At 37.2% G+C, this 20,977-nt stretch overlaps 1 protein-coding gene across 1 annotated transcript in view; it reads right to left on the bottom strand.

The window, feature by feature from the left end:
* The window catches only part of nav1a (neuron navigator 1a), a 143,285-nt gene that overhangs the window by 69,088 nt on the left and 53,220 nt on the right, over positions 1–20,977 (bottom strand).

Here is a 20,977-nt window from a genome sequence, read left to right as displayed (position 1 = left end):
AATCTCCTTATCACATAAAACAACAGTAGCTTAGTCAGGCTGTGATGGCACAAATTCTGCAATTCCCTATGCTTGTTTGTTCCAAGCAGATGTATCTTTGAAACGTAACTTTATCATTACAGTACACAAAATGCATCTATTCCAGCTTTTGTCCTCTTGCTTTAATAATTGACTTTTTTCTGTGTATCTATAATTTTGGGGCAAATAAGCAATATATGAGTATCTGAGACTAGGTGAATGGAGAAGGAATCATTGGTATATATAACGTGGCAACCTTGAGGAGCCCATAATGATGATCCCGGAAAAATGGGCATCTGGGTAATGAATAAAGCAGCATGGTGATGCAATAGCCACAGTGTACTACAGACAGAGAGAAACACGCTTTAGAGCCATTTAAACACAGCTGTTGATAGACCAACCAGACGATAATAATATAGTAGAGCCTGAGCTCTGCTGTTCTTTTCCATTTGGGACTTTTTCACTTTCATGTTTCCCTAAAGGTCAATTTCTTTAGGAGTAACACCAGATCTCATTGAACAACCTGTCACAATTTTTCACCCCAAAAGTCTGGCCCAATTTCAAAAATCTCTATGGAAGCATATATGATTGACAGCATTCCTGGCTAATGACAGCATTTCCATCACTCAACCCCCATGTCTCACAAGTCAGGACATGTTCTAGACCAATTGGGGGTTGTCAAGCTTTGCTGAGCGACGACCTTCAGCCCATGTGGAGGAGTGGGTTTGTTAGGGTCACTTGACTCCTTTCCAGAATTCACCTGAGATCGTGGGAGAGATGTCAGAGGAGTCGTGCCTCAGGGCATGATGCGAGGTCAACACCACTGTATCAGCAACATGCCAACACAGCTAAACGATCTGGGAGAGGAGGGGAAAACAAACCAGAGAAAGAGACAAAGGAATCTGCATATTGTTGCATTCGAGGGGGTGAGGTTGATGAAACCAATAGATTCATATGCAGCATGAAGTACTCAACATGAAGACATGACAGAAAGCTAATTTATTAAAGGATTAGTTCACTTCAGAACTTCAGGGGTGAGTAAATTATCGGGAAATTTTAATTCTGAAGTGAACTACTCTTTTAACTTCACAAACTAGATTTACTGCCCATAGGCCGCATCCTAACCACCATGGAACCTTATTAGTGACTGATTTGGGACACTCTACATTGGCAGCAACTCCACAAAAATAGTGCTTTGTATGAGCAATGAGAATTGTTTTATGTTAGTATGTTGCTAAGCTAATGGGACAAAATGTGTATAAAAAATAAATATTTGCTAAAAGAATTACATTTTAATTACTCCAAACAATTTATTTCTTAAATCAATTATTTACAGTATAGAATGGAATGAAAGTTTATATCGCCATCTTGGATTCTTCCTAACAATTTGGGTAAAACAAGGTACAGTATTTCAAAAGAAAGTCTAATTAAGATGCCTATAGCTTCTGGAGCAGCCTTTGCATCAGGAGCATGACTATGATGTGAAAATGCTAACTCGGTAGGCAGCTCACTAGGTTTTTGGGACAAAGCAACTGTGTGAGTGGAACAATGGGAGTATGTGACAGAGCAGCACTGCTCTGTAAGGGTAGAGAAAACAGTTGATGGAAACCAACAGAATAACAGACAGTGGGAGAAAGAGAAATACATAGAGGTGGAAGCAGACGGCGCAGATATAATATTATGACATGCCGACTGGGTCTGAACAACAGCCAGAGGCAAGCGGCTCACAGGTCAACTCCTCTACACAGATAAGAGCTTTGTTTGACTGCTCATCACCACCTCTTCTCTACCTCCATCTCTTCACACTCTCATCTGTCACTCCCACACCAGCGACGGACTATTTCTCCAGCCAGTGGACAAGGCACAATAAAAGAGAAAAGCAATTGTGCTTTTCCATACAGTGTCTAGACAATGGTTTTTGAAATTCATTAATGGTGTTTACTAAGGCAAGCTTTACTGTTTCTCTTACAATTTAGGGTTAGCACAATAGTATGAAATTATGTCCAAGGGTTAGTACATATTGTATGAATAAATATGAATTTCTAGAAAATTATATATATAAAAAAATAAATTTTAATTAAAAGAATATGTGCTACGGTCCTTGTTAGCGTGCCCGCTTCCCATTCCAGAAACGCCGGTTTGAATCCCGCTTGGAGCGGTTGCGAGTAGAACCAGAGGGGTTACACTATAGCATCATGTTGACAAGCATAACAACAGTCAAATGATATGGCCAGATGGGGCATTTTGCTCAAGGGCTCCAGACTAAGGAAAGAAGGCAGAGAATCAACATTATGCCAGTTTGATAGCCAGGATAGTTTTACCAAAGACTATAGATATAGAAAGATGGTTCACTCCTATTACTTATGAAGGGGAGAAACTGCAAAGTGCAATATGGCAGAATATGTCATGCCTTCTAAATAAAAGAGCCAATTGGTAAAGTTCATGTCAGATTTTGCTGCTGATTTGAAAAATGTTATTTAATTGTGAGTTCGGCAAGCAGTTTTTGAGATTTCAGGATTTCCCCATTCAAATAGATAGGACTTGGTCTTGGATGCCCGAAATTGCTGCCCGGAGGCGTTGTAAAAATGGCTGCCGAGTGAACAGGCTTTCCATGCAATGGACTTTGGTTTTACTTAAAATCTCTTTACAAAGTGTCAAGTTACATAAAATTTACCATTCACCTCAGTTAAAAAATATATTGCTAAAATACACAACATGACTCCTTAATCCACATCTACAGCCTCTAATGCACTGAAAGTACATTGCCTCTGAGAACAGAAGGTCATTGCTTTATGTAAAGACCATGACTGGATATTTGCATCCTTGCAGGAGAAAGTCTCCTCAGAGATGTTGGAAGGGGTTTTGGTTTAAAAGGTTTATTTGAAAAGAGATGCTCCGCTGAGCTAGAGCACCATCAGGGCTTTCTGAAGCCACTAATGACAAAAGCATTCACAGCATGAGGAGTTTCAGTCTGGAAAACCAAGTCCGGATATTTGCTGCGGCTTCCGAGGTGGCAAGGAATAAAGAGGAAAAAAGTGTTGGGTTTGGTGAACAACGTCTGTAAAGTGTGTTTGAAAGTATTTTTGTTTCCACGACAAGTGGCAAAATGAGTGATGTAAAAAAAATTGGCAAATAATAAGGTCCAACTTTGCTGGAATATCTACACTGTGATGACAGATACTTCAATATGAATACAGCAGATGGGAGGAATATCAAACTTTCAAACTTTTTTGATACATATTCAAGACAAAAATCAAATGATAATGCAATGTCACTGCTGGAAGACTTACATGTGGGTTAATTGGAGAATTAATTAGCTTTTCTATCTTCAGAGAAAGCCAACGACTGTAAGAACTGCTGAAAATAGGCCAAAATGGCGTGTTAAATGTATGTATTAAAAACTGTGTTATCTTAACAAAAGCTGTACTTGATATTTTCCCCAGTGTTTACACAAAGTAGAAGCACAACTTTGTATTACAAAACAAAACAAAATCCATAATTTGATATCTGAACAAAAGCCTGTCCTTACCAATGAAAATTCAGCTACATGGCACATTTACTATCATCACTGAACCTGATTCCTGGTCTTTGTTATTTTTTACTCTTCAAAAGCAGTATAGAAATTTTCATTAAATTTTCATGGGTTTCAAAGTGATTTCCCTCTCACTTGAACACAACATCCTAATGACAGGAAAGATAATTGATTTCACGGTGACACGAGCAAAGCAGTTGAGAGCCCTGGGCAGGTACACAAAGACTGCCTGAGAGCAGCAGAATAAAAACAAAGGTCATTTTAATAACAGGGAATAATCTATATATAAAATAAAATAATTGAGTATATCTTTAAAAAAAAAAAGCTTTATTTCAAAATTTTATATAATATCTTTTTAATTAAATATGTAATTTTAATTTAATTAAAATAAAATAATTTAAAATAAATAAATAAATTTCCATTCAAAAGTTTGGGGTCAGTGAGATTTTACATTGACCTTTACAAGACCTTTACATTGTTACAAAAAAACCCCAAAAATTCTAATGAATACTATATCAAAACAGAAGATATTTAAAATTGCAATAATATTTCAATAGTATACTGTATTTTTGATTACATAAATCCAGTCTTGGTGGATTTTTCATTCATACTGACTCCAAACCTCTGAACGGAAATGTGTGTTTATATTTTTTAACAAATACACATTATTTTGGCATAAATTTAAATTTTACAGAAGTATGCACTCAATAAGATAAGTACATCATTGAAAACAAGAGCACAGCTTTTGTAAATGACACAAATTTTATAGTCCCATGAATTTTCCTCCAGCACACCCACAAACCGCCCCCTCCACATCTCCACAGGGGTAAAGAGCTCTGGCTAAAGAGGGCACGCGACAGACAAAAGCTCTCCAAGCTTATGATCACTTTGATGACAACAATGAAGCTATTCTCCTGCCGCCTATCCTGCAGATCCTGCAGATCCTGCCGATCTCACACCGTTTAGTGTTAAATTAGTGTGCACTCATCCTGTGTCCTATGGAAAATGTGTGTCCTTCCCAGTGCCCCCGGGAACCTGTGTCCATTCTGTTTTGATTGGTGATGGCGTGGGAGAGAGGAGATAAGGTTTGTCCCCCACAGAACTACCTTCAGCTTTCCCTCCATAAAACGTGAGGTCACCACTGGATTTACAACAATAAAGAACTGTTACTTTTCTTTAAAGGGGTCCTATATGCAATGTTACGAAGTCTTGATTTTGGGATGTACTAGCATATGTTTTCATGCTTGATTGTTCAAAAAATGCATTATTTTTCACATATTTTACATGATTACGGCTCCCCTCTCACCAGTCTGGTTGAACGCGTTGTTTGCGAAGAAGCCCCTCCTTCCGAAATACGAAATGTGCTGTGATTGGTTAGCTGGCTCAGTGTGTTGTGATTGGCAGCTCTAAGCGCGTGTTCAGGAAATGTCACGCCCCTTCATAACCGCAAGCTCTCCTCAGATGTAAATGTTAACGATGGCGTCAATTTTAAACAATTTCGAGCAAGATTCAGACCCTGACAATGTTAATAAACAAGAGGATTGTGCTGAACGTATTTTAAGCATGGACTTTGCGAGCACTGATTTCACAGGACGTTTCAGAGTAGTATGTTTTTTTTGTTTTTTTTCTTATAGATAGGATGTTATCCACCATTTAATCATATTTGTCAGAAAATTATGGTAATACAAACCGTTTACAGTTATAAACAGTTATTACAAAATCATGAATCATTTTCCTAAGGGGCAGCAAACAGTCTTACAAAAGCAAGAGCTTACAAAAGCTACAGTAAACACTACATCAATAGGCTAGCAGAGGTAAAGCTTTGACCTTTGTTTACATAATAGAAACTACGTAAAGCTTATCATTGGAACTTTTAATAGAAAACACAACTACAAATAATAAGACATATTTACAAGCTGTGACCCATAAACAACAGATTGTCCCGACAAAATGGGAATGGCTCCGTCTTTCAGGAGAAGCTTTTGTGAGTATAACCTGCATTGCACTCTCTTCTGGAAGCTGTTCTACAGTACATAAAATGTGCAGCGCACAAACAAACGTTGAGGTTATAATGTTCAGGAACAGTGTTTAAAATAAATTTTAACCTCTCTAAGTTCGTCAGCCTTAGGCCTTAGGCTTAAAAACAGTGACAACCACTCTTCCTCTTCTCTAAAGTTAAATCTGTGTAAATTTTAGGGCTTGTGATGTCACCAACCCAGGAAGAAGCTCGTTGTAGTCCCTACCAGCCGTTTGTTGTAGTCCATAAAAAGCAATTTCTGTAAAAGAAAATATCTCCCTTTGCTTTGAACTTTGAGCGTTGTAACTTTGCAGATGTTGTTTATGCTCAAACTGCAACATTACACACTAACTAAAGTTAAAAAAGTGAAATCATAATCATAGACCCCTTTGATGCTATCATACACTCATTTCCTTCAGGGTACCGGAGCAGTATGAAGACAGAACTGGAGGAAAAAAAGTACAAAATTGGGCAGATTTTTTTTTATTTTTGGTTTAGGAAAAAAAAGAGAGAAAAAAAAGGGAAAAAAATAAAAATAAAAAATCAAATTTAAAATAAACTCTAACCTTTAAACTCTAAACAACTGTCTTAATATACTGTGATTAATCAGCCTGATAAGAATGGTGATATCAAAAAAAAAAAAAAAAAAAAAAAAAAAATTACCCTATTAACCTGTGGTGACTTGACTTAATCGTTCACAATAAAAATAAAAATCAGTGTATACTACCATGCATCCATCACATGTGCGCGTTTATATCTGGGTTCATGCATTAATAAAGAAGTGTTTGCTTGTGGTGTATTATTAAACAGTCTGAAGTGAATTCTCCCAGACGAAAGAACACAGAGCAAAAAATGAGCCGAAGTCAGAAACGTGCGGGTTACACCCACAAAACACACACAAGCAGACCACAGCTGATTGCTGCATGACCCCCAGAGACCGTCCCGCAGTGTCACACACACACACACACAGGGTGGAGGTACATCATGCGTGCTGGCTCAAATTAGCAACGCCAGTCTGATCATCCTATAGAGTCAGGGAAACCTTGACCGATTCCAGCTGTTGAAATGACCTCATACCCACCGGCTTCGAAGATACCACAGGACCTAATGACTCATCCCGGTTACGCCTTTTAACTAACAACCCCAATTACCCCCCACAGCTAACTGCTCCCACTCACTAAATTAACTCTGACAATGGCACATTACAACCAAAGTCATCAGCGAGCAACATCAGAATGCCATCATTAGACCTCAATTAACCTCTGGACAGGAAACATGTTGAAAAACAGCAGAGATTCAAATGTCATTTGTGAACGAATCAGCTGATTCAAAAAGAATGAAAAACATAAATCACCAGATGAAGTCAGTGACAGCTAAACCTCTAAAGAAACTGAAGTGGTGCTTGACTGTGGAAAACTATATGTCTTGATGCTGGGAATTAATGACAATTTCTTTTTATTGCTTATATATTGTAAGTTGTGGGACATTATGCCAAGTGCGCTTACACACGTTGTCCTGAAGAGGGAGTAGGAGGCAAGTTAACAGAGCCTGACCTTTCTAAAGCCTTTGACTGGGCTGTGACCTCATTATTAACCACAATGCCGAGCTTCTTCATCTATTTCCACAGCAGCACCACAGGCTGATGAGCTTCTCTCCTTGAATCCTTTGAGAAACGAAGATAGGATGTATGACACCCACAGACAAGACTCAGAGCCAATAGAACTATGAATATCCTTGTTTGTCTTCATGAATACTCTTCACATGGATGAACAGCCTCCATATTAACACAACAACAGCATCACTTGCTGATATGTTTGGGCCTAAACCCAGATCTTCCACTACAGACGCATGAACTCGCACGCTAATATATTCCCTGAAATGCGAGAATAAGTGCAGCCATGCAGAAAACACAAACACACACGCGTACAAACGCGCAGATGATGTGTATTCAGCGCTCCATGCCAACTGCTCAAGCTCTGGGGAGTCTGTGAAGTTCAACTGTCTGTTCATCTGATCCAGCGTGCCACGGGTAAACACAACGCCTTTCTCCTTATCCATGAGGTGATGTTTGCCTCCATCTTTCCCAGTTTTGACTCATGTCACGCCTCGGTACTCTGAAAACATTCTAGTTCACTTTGTCATTGTTTTTAAATCAGTAACAACACTGGTTTGGATTGATTTCTAGTAATACAGTTCCATTTTAAATACAAATGTATTAGATACACTTGAAAAGATGCCTTAGACAACACTAGGCTCGATTGTTTGTCTTACTGGGATTATATGAATTATATATAATTTTTTATAATATATATATATATATATGGTAAATAAATGGTAAAATATATATATTGTATATATATATATATATATATATATAGGTATATGGTATATATATATATATATATATATATATATATATATATATATATATATATATATATATATATATAGATAGATAGATAGATATATATATATTATTACAAATCTAACCAGATGTAATTTGGTGATGCAATTATCTAGAAATAAACAACAAATCTATCTACACACCAATAAATAAACATCACACAACTCAAATCTACAGTTTAATCACAGAGCATAATTGATGCCTCTTATTATAAATGTAGTTTCTTTTGTTCAGCTACAAACATGGCAATTTGTAAAAATTTTACATTTTGCTGAATTGGTGACTAATTGAATTTGCACCATCTCATTCATGTGTTTTCATACGATCTGCTTACGGCACACTGACGGTTAGGTTTTGGGCCAAAAATAGTATGTTTTCATGCAAATTACATGAATCATAATATGATGAGAAAGCGTTTTCTCATGAGATCATGTTGAATTGTCTCTTAAAAACATCCCATGGCTTCATGGTTTGTCACTTTTTTTTTGTTTTTGTTTTTTTTATGGATTTACACTTCTTTGTGTTTCCACAAATGGAAAGATCTTTATTTAGATGTGCTCTTTAAAGTTAGCTGCTGCTAGACTTTATTGATGTGTCATTTCTGGTGTTATTATTACTATATTTCTCTTTCTTGTATTATTGTTATGGTTGTTGTTGTTTTGATGATGATGATGAGTTATGCTGTACTTTTCCCAAAGAATACAAAAGAGAAAAAAAAGTTGATCACAAAAATACAATGTTAAACATTAAATATGTGAAACATAAAACATCAAATATGATCTGACTGGATGTGATTTGAGAGTGGGCTGAGATTTTGTCACTGGAAACATCACTGAGCAATTCAACACAATTCAGGGCTTCGAAATATTTTTCTTGCAGATTTATGCCCTTTAAAGACCCGGTGAAATGGTGGCTATAGATTTATAACTGATAATGGTTGCTAGATCAGTATCTGACTGCAAGATCAATGATTTTGGTCCGTTTTCTCAAAAGGAAACAATACTAATATTTCATTTTGTCAGCTTTTAGGAGCATATGACCAAAAACACCAGAGTGAATTAATGACAGATCTAAACTAGACTCAAGTTTAACGTTGACTAACACTTGCTCACTACTATGTAATTCCAGTACTTTTGTGAGTCAAGCGGTCATGATTTATTCAACACTATAGTACAAAGCCTGTTATAGTGGAAAGGGGCTTCAGTCTCTGTAAGTGCTGGGATTGATGGTGTTGCAAAGTAGCATGTAGCGTTTGAATGATGATTCAGAGGGACGAGTTGGCTAGGGGGTCTCTGACGCATATTTGCTTTCCTTTTCAGCCGTATCTTTTCCTTTTTACAGCCTTCTCTTCTCCGTGGGTCTCCTTACGGATCAGAGACCCCCTAACTGACTAATAACAATCGTTTCAGGACACCACGGCAACTCACAGCCTATGTGCCTCCGTGACTTTTGACCCCAGTGGGATCTTGGGTTTCTACCTGCTGCACAGGACGTCCTGTATGAGGTATGGCTGACTGTCTGTTTGTGTGAAAGCCTGTCTGGTGACTACATGACCACTCAGGAGGAGGGAAAGGGAAACAGGAAATTTAGGATTATGTCTTGACAACTAATACGGCAGAAAAATGAGCAGCACATGCGGTTGGCTGAAGAACATCAAAGTTTGAGTTGGACTTTGTGAGATCTGGTACTAAATATAAAGTTGATTAAGATACTGTATACATACTATACAACATGAATGATACAAGTTTACAGTGGCAAGTTCTTTTGTCTGTCAGAACAATGTTGTGCAAAAAGACACAATTACAGCAAATCAGAACATATTTGATGTTAAATGTTTACTTTTGCGGCGCCAGGTTTTGGACCAATCAAATGTCATTGTGGGCGGGGCTACACAGCACAATGCCACAGAAATACAAAACAAGCCACTGACTGCTAGTTTGTCCTGAATCAAAGTTTAATACATCACATCTGGTTAGGAAAACCTGCAATCTGAGCAAACGTAATAGTCAATAAATAAGTCATATTTTACGAGTGTTTCTAACATTCGCAATGAATGAGAATCAACCAGTCAGAATGTTTTACATTATGACATGACACTCCGTGCTTAATATAATCAGTTGCTGTAATGACCCCATAATTATTCATTTCATTTGATAACCATATCTGCCATCATTATGCAATTTTCACAGAGTTAAAGAGCAGAATATTAAGCACTTATACTACAGGGGCTGTTGAATGCTCGAATCTGATTGGTTGACGAATGTTCTAAGGTGTGCAATTATTTTCAGGGAAACGCACGGCTAAAGTAGATCCAGGCAGGTCTTTACAGCCGACAACAACAAAATAACCAAAACCCACAACAACACTGTCCAAGCAAATAAATATAGTAAACATTAGGATAAAAACAACAAACTATATCCATGGTTTTTGCCACGTTTTATCATGTACGGAAAGCACATTCTCTCTTTCTCCCGCTCAAATGCACACACAAACGCACACACATATAGTACGGACACACACTCGCACAGAAACATGTTGTCAGCGGTTCTCTGAAGATTTTATCTTTAAAATAGTTTAACAACTTAAAAGCTGCATGCAATTTCTCACTAACAGGGTAATAACGCCGTTGTTCTTGAAGCAGATAAACTTACAGTGTCGCTATTAGTAGAGACGCTGCTGCCGAACACAGTTGAGAGATGCACAGACTCAGGTAATTCACACACACTTAACACCATTAATAACTGCATTAGTCTGCTGTCAGTGGCTCCAGCCTCCGTTTCTAGCTCTAAAATTACGTTCTGGAATTAGCAACGGAGGCTTGGGATGAGATGCGTAAGAAATTAGTCATGCACAAGAGCGTTTTAAGGACAAAAAACTGACAAATGTCTTGAATTACGACATCTGAACAATGTCTTGAGGTGTGGTAACTGTAGTATAAGCTGAATAATTGACTCCAGGCTGTTGAATTATTAGAAAATAATGCACACCTTGGGTCTAATAATTAAATGGCCCGTCATCAATTATTCCTTGCATATTTCCAAAATTTGTAAGCCATGAGAGTTACAAAACTTGTTTTGTGCACCATTCACAAATTAATTGAGAATGCTTTTTAAATTCCACTTTAAATCCTGAATTAGAATTGAGTAGCATTAGATTCTAGATGTCAATATTAATACATTGTAAACATAAGGAACCAATTCTTCTGTTCATCCTCATAAGCCTGTACAGTACAGAGACAAAGATAACAGAGAGTGAATGAACGGGGGTGGTGTGATATGTATTATACATGATGTAAAATATAAATGATCAACCCCGAGGGGCAAATGTCGACTCTATCCGTCTGAGAGAGAGAGAAGGAAAAAGGCAAAGAGAGAGGAAAGAAACAGATAGAGACATTCTGTGTCTCATCCTAAAACACATTAGTCATCCTCCTTTCAGCAACCAAATCTCTCAATTACGCCCTAAAACTTCAGACATGATGGATGACCACACTGCGGGGATCGTGGGATATTTTTACCTCCCTGATCGCAGTGATTTTTCTGCAAGATGAAGTTTCCAGCCAAGGCTTGTTCAGTTTCACCTGGCTCTAGCCTCACCTACGGTACGGTTACAATCCATGTGATTTCCTTTACGTTACTGAACATAAGGAGAAAAAAAAAAAAAAGGCTTCAGTGAATGTGATCTAGTTGAATACAGGTCACTGCACATGCTCAAGACTCTGGGCCTTTTTGTGATCAGCATGTGGCACGTCATAAATCATTTAGCATTACTGATATTGTGCAGGTAGTCGGCACAAGATTGTCAGGAGGCGGAACTCATGTCTAATGAAGCTCTTAAAGAGTTTAAGAGAGAGTTCCTCCTCTGGGAATCAGTCACCTGATCCTTTGGGATGGAAGTGCTCCAAAATTTACATTTTTCAATTAAATGTTTGATAACTTGAGAAAAATTACCAGAATGTTTTGCCACATGGACTTAACATATTACATAAGAAAGTAAGTTATATGGGAACGACATAAGAGTGAGTACATCATAAGTGAAAATTTTTGGGTGAACGGGCCCTTTAAATTGGACACACACATGAGCGTATCTGCTTTTACCTAAAATACATTCAATACTTAACCTTATGACTCAAACATAAAATAAAAAAAGAACATCCGTTTCAATGTAAAACTCTATTCAATAGGATAGGATGTTCGTTTTTTGCCCTGAGGGGAAGCTTAGTCCAGAATAGATTGATTTCCTGCTGGGCAGGAAGCTTTGTCATGGTAACCATGGAGATGAGCCAGCTAAAGCTAAAGCTATTGGACGGCTATGTGTTGGGCTGTCATCAAAATGTCAAAATTAACATTAATGAAGCACACATTTTGCTTCATTAATATGGAATTTCACATAAATATGAAATATTTTTCCATGAAGACTTGTTTTTGTTCTGAACCTCAAAATAATCTAGCCCTTTTGTCCCTTACAAAAAGTACCACTGTTAAGGCACGTTCAGACCACATTAGCATTCACATCAACAGACGATAACGCTGTTTTTATTATAAGCGCACACTGCCGCTTTAAATGCAGGATGGATTCTGATTGGCTGTCAATGTTTTTATCGTTCATCAGCTGGGGGAAAAACTGTTCTGAAAGTGATTTCAACAATATAATTTATCTGTGCTGTTATTGTTATAGATGTGGTGTGGACTTCACTTTTCTCATAGAGTTAGAAAAATTATTAAAACTTTTTATACTGAAAAACTGAAACTGACAAAAAAAAAAAAAAAGTGTAGCATTTTCTTTGAAACAATTTTCATTCAGAAATTACTGGTACATTTCACAAATAACTAGAAACATTGAACTAAAGAAAATTTGCAGTAAAATGAACTCCATAGTCTTTGTTTTACCTTGAAATATATATTTTTCACAGCTATTGTTGCTGTTATTGGTGTGAATGGCCATTAAAGGCGCAGTCACATTTGCTATTGTTTGGCGAATTTTAACAGACAAAATCCAGCCATTTGAATAGGAACCCACGAGATCTGGAATTTCATGTGAGAGAGAAAAATTTCCCCATTCAGATTTTGCAACCGGTTCAAGTTTCATGCGAATTTGCCACATTGATTGGTTTAAGCATAGATATATCTATATATAGATTCATAATTAGTGGCTGCTTCTATGGGCCGCTATAGTCCGCCATATTGGAATGGTCAAATCCGGTCCGTGAACATTCGAGAGCAAGTTGACTGAGCATCTGCAACCGTAGTTAGACGCATGTATAAATATATATGAAATAGACTTCAGCAGATGATTTTTTTTTTACTAAACTAACACAATACAACAAGATGAACACTGTAAAAAGTGAACAGTTGGATCAACTTAAAAAAATTACTTCAATTGGTAACACCTAAAGAAATTAAGTTTTCTCAACTTAAATTATCACGTTTTTCACGATAAAACGTGATAATTTAAGTTGAGAAAACTTAATTTCTTTAGGTGTTACCAATTGAAGTAATTTTTTAAAGTTGATCCAACTATTCACTTTTTACAATGAAGCCATCAGCTAGCACAACATTAAAAAGTTACTAGAGTAAAAGTAAAAACATTGGAAAGTACCAAAAGCTGTAATATTGAGTAAACACAAATTAGAACAGTCTCAACTGTGAAAGGTTATCCCATTTCTTCTGGAAATCAAATTTCAGCGGATTCACAATAAGAAGCTGCGTAATGTTGCGACATCATTGATTCTGACTGCTCCAAGATGGCGGGAGCTCCGACGTGTCACAGGAGACACAGGAGAATCTTTGTCATTTAGAAATAAATTGTGTAGGTGTTTGAATTAACGATTAATCGTGCAGCTCTTTGGAAGTAATTGAAAAACCACTGCATGTCCATTACCAAGATGCTGTTTTGATCCATTAACTTAATAGTGAACAGCGTTCATTTACTGAAAATTTGAGTTAATTGAAACAAGGGCCCTTGATATGTTTGTCACAACAATGGCTGTTCCCACTTAAAACCACTGACCTAAATACACACACACACACCCACACTCTCTCCTACAAGCTGTCTTTGTCTAGTTCAAAACCAACACACGCCTCTGACGAAGGCTTTGTGGGTCGGAGTTGCTATAGCAACAGGCGAGAGCTGCACACGGTGGCGCCAGAATTCCCTGGCCTGCTTCAGTGAGCATGGACACATATGAGGGACCCCCTGCTGGATATCTAAAACACGTCCCCCCACGACACATCATACGCGCCTAAATCATAGCTGCAGCCATATTTGATATTATCTGCCTGAACAGCTCATGTTTTGTAATGAAGTAATGAAATGAAAATGACCCCAAACTTTATGTCCCCCAAACGCCTGGGGTTAGTTTAGCATGAACTCTCGGGTCTCTATCTGAAAGGAACGCTTATGTGTGCAGTCCTTTGTCATGGACACACACTGGAGCCCGTGTAGAGGTCTAGGGGTGGTAGAGTTATGACCCCTGTCCAGCGTATGTGGGACGCTGTCGTTCCAGGCCACTATGAGGCTATTGAGCACCATGTAACAGGAACCCAATATAAACAACATCTTATAAGGGTCACAAATCTCTCTGTGACACCTCTCAGCTCCAAAACCTAGTGACCCGCCTCCTGAAAGGGAGCTTCATAAATGATTGATTTGGAACATACTACATACAGTAGGCCGCAACTCTGTATGCCACACAAATAGTGACTGTATATAATATGAAATATGAAAACTCACAATTGATTTAATTCGTCATTTAGTTTGATGTTAGCATGCTGCTAAGCTAACAATGTGATTTATATATATTATTGCATAAAACATAAAAACCAATCGGAATTGGGAAAAATACACCGTCAGAAAAATCCGTCAGCATAGGCGCCGAACCCCCACGGAAAAACACAACATATTCTCCATTCATTTAATCCAATCAAAAAACCTGCTGAGATTCGGGAACCTCTCTGATTGGTGGATGTCACATCAGGTCATGTAGACACAATTCTACCATTATATTGAGCATTACAACATTACCAACCTGACGCAAAAACTGCTTTCTGTTTTTTTTTTTTTTTTTTTTTGCATGATGATAAATTGTATATTACATAAGTAACTCCAAAATCATCCAACTCCATAGTAAGTAAATGGAGGTAAACAGTAAGTAAATGGAGGTAACTCCATAGTAAGACTAAGGAGATGCACTTCCCCTTTAAAAACATACATTTCCTTTAAATGATAGTTTAAATTTGCGTGTTGCAGCACAGCCTACACATCCCAGCTTAAACTCTCCTGATAACTGAATGGGGGATTTAGCCTGGCAGAAAGCGTGCATAGAGTCACTAAAATATATGTGGCTTAAAATGTTGTCTAGGTATAGGGAACTCACTAGATTTCAGAACACAACACTTTTATTAAAGCTCTTTCACTGTGACACTGTGACTGACAGGTCGATGTCAGATGGCTATCCATACCCCCTGCATATTTGGGGGTCTAATTACATTGCAAATAGGATAATCAAATTGCTGTTTTGTGGACAACTTGGTCCAATGGATGTAAATTTTAGGATCTAATAATAAACCGGGGAAATGTTCATGAATTGAAGTCTCTGTTTGTAGGATATCGCTGCCGGGCGGAAACTGTGTATGTCCAAAACCGCTACATTTCAGGAAATGGAAATATATATATATATATATAAAGTTTATATTGTGGCTTTATATATGATCAGACACTTTCATGTGTCATTATATTATCAACATTTCAACATTTAGTTATTTTCAAAATAGTAACGCACTAACAACCACTCAGAACATCACTTTTGCCAACTTCATGTTCATTAATCCTAATGGCCATCATCCACTGCATTCATCTCATTACAGTAATATGCTGAGCCGACAGAAGACGAATAAAGGAAGATTATATGAAACAGAACTATCAAAAATCACTCTGTTTCCAAGGCAACACACACACCTGGGGAGGAGCTATCAGAAGGGGTTTAGATAACGAGCTCCTGCACAGCTTAGAGAAACGTCACAATTTAAGCTACATGTGCTGCACTGCTTTCTCAGCATGTATATTCAGATGTTAGTGTTTAATTTTGAGTGGCTGCATTTAATTTACATAACTCAAAGTAAGGCATTCAAAAGTATAAACAGGCTGTTTATTATATAAGTATTTATGTCTAATAATGTCGCTGTTGGGAGGAAATCTTGTATCGAAAAAACTCTACTTTTCAAGAAAACTGTTTTTTGTTTTTTTTTAAACACTGTAAACCCGAATAAGCTGGCAAAACTCAATACATTTAAGGCAATCAGTTGCCTCAAATAATAAATTTCAAGTATTCAAAGTTTAAGTAAGCAGAACTTGCAGATTTTTATTTTTGTAACCTACTCATACATTTTACTTGTTCTTAACATGAAATGTTTGAGTCCATTAATCCATACATTTAACTTAAAAATTGCATGTAACCTCAATGTGAAAATGTATGTTATTATAAACTTAGCTGGTTATAACAAACTAGTTCAATAGATGCTAACATGCTAACAATAGCATAGTTTAACAGTTGCTGTAAGAATGCTGCAATTTAAAGCATTGGCATGCTCTCAAACCAAGCCGCATGCACCACTTGTCATCATGACGGTAACTCTCCTAAAATCAACATTAACAAAAATTCTTCTAAATTAGCATAACAAAACATTAATCACTACTCAATCTCCCACTTAACATTAATCTTGCACAAAAAAATTATATTACACTTAATTTCAGCATTTACTCTCCCTTTCGAGTGCCATGGGCAAAGCATGCTGAGAAATAGAAATCCCAGCACAGTTTCTAAATTAAAATAAATAATTTCATAAAACTCAAAACAATGAAACAGTTCAGTTTACTTAAAATATATCAGTTCCGAGAACTTGAAAGAAAAAAAGTGCTAAATACTCATAAAAGTTAATTTGACTGAACTGATTATTTTAATTTAAGTTTGTCCTACTCAAACCAATTAATTATTCTGAGTGTTAGGGTTTACAGTGCATGATTAAACACTGTGTTGTGAAAGTTGATACAGTATGACTTTATATATAGTAAGACACTTGCATGTGTCATTATATTATTAACAGGGATGCACCGATATTAATTTTTTTGCAGATACCGATAACCGATAATTCTTTATATTTGAAAGCCGATAACCAATATATTGGCCGATAAATGTCAATCCAAATTTTTATCTAATTTTTGACAGCCTGATTACAAAAACAAAAGTTTCTTCATTACTCACAAGCACACCTTTTTTTTAAATGAATCCAATCATATTTCAAGCAGTTCAAAACCATCATGGCAAACAATGCGCATCTGAAGTGTCTCAACAGAAGGAAATAATCCATTATTTATCGGCTTTAATATATCGGCCAAATTTTCCTATCGGGCCGATAACGATGATAATGATTTGTAATGAACATATATCGGCCGATACCGATATATTGGCCAATATATCGTGCATCCCTAATTATTAACATATTAACAAAATCAAGCTTCAAATGGAGTTACAAGGTTTTTGACCAGCAAATTTCTGAGAAATTTGGACATTCGTGTTTTGTCCATCAGTAGACCAGCCGCATCTGAGGCATCACATAACGCTTTCAGCAACTAACAGGTTATAAAGTTTACTGTAGCCATGCGGTCAATCAGTTTTTACATTTCATCATATGTATCAGGTCATACACATATATATATATATGTATATACATTTATGCTCATCTTGATAAAAAGTAACATCACAACACTTATTTCCATCAAGAGGTGCATCATTTTTTGGTCAAGATCTTGTATTGACAATGCAAGAGTCCAGCACTCTGTAAAGTATCCTCCAGCACATCCCAAAGACATTCAATGAATTTAAGGTCTGGACTGTGAAAATGATTCTGTATGTTCCCTTCCAACATTCTTTCACAATTTGAGCCTGATGAATTTTGACATTGTCATCCTGGAATATGATCCATGATGTGTCTTCCTACATGGTTGTTTAAGAAATGAAAAGCTACACACTCCATCAGTTAGGGTTAGAAGAACTGCCAAACATATAACATGCTAGAACTATAATCACAGCAATAATAATCACAGCAATAATGATCCAGTCATAGAGTATCCAAGTATTTGCCTATTTAAATCCTTTTTTTTTTTCTTTTTTTTTGGGCTAGGCAGTGTATATATAGTGTTTCTTGAGTAATAAAAATGCTGTACTTGTAAACCAGTTGTTTACTTACCCTTGCATTGCAAACAAGCAGAGACGCTTCAACTGCGTGCGGCACTTCATTCACGAACAAGGCGGGCGGAGTTTGAGGATCCAATTGAGTTACAAGGTTTAGTCACAAGCTTATTTTAATACTTTTTATTGCCTACGTTTTTGCAAAACCCACAGAAAGACGCGAAGGCTGACCAATAGTAATGATTTATGAAAAAGAAATAAAAATTTAAAAATATGGAGACACAAGGTTTCTGCCCGACAGCGACAGTGATCCATAATCAAATGGAAAAATCACATTTTGAAGACCTAATAAAATGACATAAATGTAATTTTGCATTAATCATGTGAGGTCAAATGATGGCACACACCAGGATGTAGTTTGGTCCAGTAAGTGTTAATGTGGTGTTCAGCTTGCTGTGTGTGCTGTAATGAGCTGATAACATTCATGGCCTGTCTGTGCACTCAGTCACCTTGGCAACTCAGCCCAGATCTCAGCACGCCTCCCAGTGGGACAGCGGTGCACAAACTAATACAAATCAGCTGGTCATCCAAAACTAGTCAAGCAAGGAGAGGACAAACCAGACAAAGACAAATATAAACCTCTAGAGTAGATCAGACTGGCTGTCGAACATCTGGGACTAACAAATGAGGGAAAATGCACAAAAATACTGTAACATTAACCTTATTCAGGAAAGTAAATCTCATTTAAGCTTTGTCTAGGACAAGAAAGAAGACATTTGCTTCATGTCACTGAATCATACAGCATTTTCTAACCAAGTGGGACATAATCTCCTCCTGTAAATCAGAACTAACCAGCCGCAGCCCAGTATATTTTGTCGCTATGTTTTCACATTCAATACAGACTATACAACTGACAGCCACAGACAACAGGAATAATGCAAAATATCATATTTGGGATATTAAGAAATAACATCAAGATCATTAAAATGAAGAATAATCAGACAATCAATTTTTTACCCAGCCCTACTGTTGGTGTGCATTTCTGCATTGTGTTGGAGGAAAGAGGAAATGCGCAAAGAGGAAATGTCCAGAATCCTTAAAATTACACAAGCTATTATCAAATGTGTTCTGATTGGCTGTTGTATCGTATCACTGCGCATTTCTGCTGGAAAAACGGATGAAGACTCATTAGCTATATGTTTCCATTCAGCAATTTTTATGCGCATTTTTGGATATCGCATAAAAAACGCTGGATTGAAACGGCAAGATGCGCAGAAATTCTGAAAAATGTGCATTAAATACGTATGCGCTCAAATGAGATACATTTTTTTATCTGATAAGAAAACATGCGCATAACCAACGCATTCTCATCCTAGGGCGTCATATACTGACGCTTTTGACATTTCGTCTACATCGAACGCACATGGCACCCTTTAGCGTCAATATGAGACGCACAGAGCTTGTCAAAAGCGTCAGTATATGACGCCTTGGGATGAGAACGGGCTGGCATAACCTACGATGGAAAAACATTCACCGAATACATTTTTTGATGTGCGACTTTGCGACTTTGAAATGTTACGGTCATTCTGAAATGGGTTCCCAAACAGCAGCATACGCCTCAGAAAGCAACTTTACCATGTTTATTGAGTTTCGTCTGTGCGCTCTGAGTGGTGATATATTTTATATATGAAAATTATTATATATAGTGGCTTCTCCTACTGCAGCAACTTCGCCAGTTTATTTGGAAGTGGCGATTTTGTTCTCTTCAACTCACTGGATGGAAACAGTGCTTTATTCGCAAGTGTTTTACGCGATATTCCAATTTTGTTTGGAACAAAAATTCGCAACTGTGGATGGAAACATAAGTGATTTCATGAGTGTTATTTTAGATTGTGATCAGCTGAAGCAGAATACTTATTTGATCTGGTGTCAAACTCAAGGTGAAGTACTTTCAGATATGTGTGTTCTGGATCATGAACGTTCTCGCTTCGCAGTGGCTCAGTGGCAGTTGACGGCGTTTCCCCATCAGGCTAAACCAACTGTGTAGGTTAAGAGAGGGCAACATCAAAGTTTGGCTGACAGCTTAAGCAAACACATCTCATTTCCTCTGTAATTTCCTAGTTTTGTGTTCACACTTAAACACACACACACACACACACACACACACACACACACACACACACACATACGCATTCAACACTGCATCTCCAACAATGAGCAGTCTCCTACACACAGCTTCAGCTTGCAGAAGGACTGCTGCGTTCAGCAACATCAGGTGTCATGATACTGAAAAACGAGAGCCGGCTCTGCAAGCGGACCCCCGGGGGACACAGCCAGCTCTGATGGGGACCTGAAGACGGCACATATGTCTCCAGAAGAGACCCTCATCTGATTGTGACATGATTGCTCTTTGCGGGGCCTCAGGCTGACAATAAATCAGCCAACGAAATCGTTCAAAATGTGGCTCGTATGAGAGTAATAGCCCTTAATCATTGCTAAGAAGACCTTTGTTAAACATTTATCATCTTTATAATTGTGTAGCTTTTATTAGACACTATTTATATTATAAGTACACCATTAATATAAAATGATTACAATTTCTATCTATCTATCTATCTATCTATCTATCTATCTATCTATCTATCTATCTATCTATCTATCTATCTTAAAATGTTAAATAAATCATAAAAAAATACTACTTTCAAAAGTTTGGGGATGGTAATATGTTTTAATGTTGAAAGAAATATCTTATACTCACCAAGACTACATTTATTTGATCAAAAATACAGTAAAACCATAATATTATTACAGTATATTGTG

This window comes from Abramis brama (assembly GCF_963993115.1).
Source record: "Abramis brama genome assembly, chromosome: 22".
NCBI classification, from domain to species: Eukaryota; Metazoa; Chordata; class Actinopteri; order Cypriniformes; family Leuciscidae; genus Abramis; species Abramis brama.
This window is presented reverse-complemented; position numbering and strand designations above follow the sequence as displayed.